Consider the following 1187-nt stretch of genomic DNA (forward strand, 5'->3'; position numbering starts at 1 on the left):
GAAAGGGAGGAAGGGGGAAAAAGGAAAAAAGAAAAAAAAAAAAGGAAGGGGAAAGGGGAGAAAATAAGAAAAAGCGAGACAGAGGCGCTACCGCGTCCGCTCGCGGGGAAGTCTAGGGAGGAGGGGGGAGGAAGAAGTGCCGGCTTCTTCGGCTCCGCCCTCGCGGACCGATTCCTAGAGTAGTTATCCTTGTAAACATCGCTGAGTTGGTCTCTCTCACCCTACCCTGTTTCCTCCTCTCTGGCTTCCCCGGCCAACGGACGTACAGGGAAATCCGGCCAAAAGGTGGGCTATGGGAGACGGGCTGGAGAAGGCTTTGACATTAGGGTAGAAGAACTGAAGACATTTTCTGTGGGTTAAGAAAAGCCAAGGTGCGTGGACTCGTTTTCCTTGGTGGAGCGGAAGGGTCCGTATGAACCGCACGGTGACGTAAGCGCCCCGTCAGCTCCCTGGAAGAGGCGTGCGGTGGCCGGAGAGTGCGCTGCGCATGCGCGCCGGGGAAGAAAGGCGGCTGAGCGGTTCGCTCCGGGGTGGTGGTCTGTCAGGATGCTCCTCTGGCCGAAATCTAGAGCTACCTACCCGGTTTTATCCAACCTACTTGTCTCTAGGGCTGGTAGGAGGACTTATTGGGAAGGGGCTGGTGATCTGCTGTGTAAAATCTTGTATCCTTTGTTGACCTCGCAAAAAATTGTGTTCTCTTCTTACCATTGACGTGTAAAAAGAATTGCGGTGTTTTCGCTGCCACGTCCTGGGTGCAGGGAGATTCTAAAGCGCTTTAAAAATAGGGAAATTGGGGGGTTGTATCCTTAAGCACCTTTTTGCTTAAGGCCTCTTTTAAAACGGTAAATTATACTGCTGACGGCCAGGAACCTGCTTGGTAATGCGCCAAGGGAATTCTATCCACTTAACCAACACATCTGAGTATTTCAGACCAGATTTTATTGCCAAGTCTTTAACGAGTGTGTGGTGATATATAAATGTGTTTTATTTGGGGGCTCTTTTACTCACCTGTAGTAATTTTTGCTCGTCTTTTAATTGTTTTAATTATAAATACGTAGAATTACGGAAAGGTAAAAAATGTGTTGAGCTGTGTTCGGTGGGCCCAGTGCTTAGACCCAGTGCTAAGCTCTACCGAACTGGAAGTAACTGAGACAGAAATGACTCCTATCTTCATGGTATTTACAATC

Source organism: Rhinolophus ferrumequinum, chromosome 5 (assembly GCF_004115265.2).
Source record: "Rhinolophus ferrumequinum isolate MPI-CBG mRhiFer1 chromosome 5, mRhiFer1_v1.p, whole genome shotgun sequence".
NCBI lineage: Eukaryota > Metazoa > Chordata > Mammalia > Chiroptera > Rhinolophidae > Rhinolophus > Rhinolophus ferrumequinum.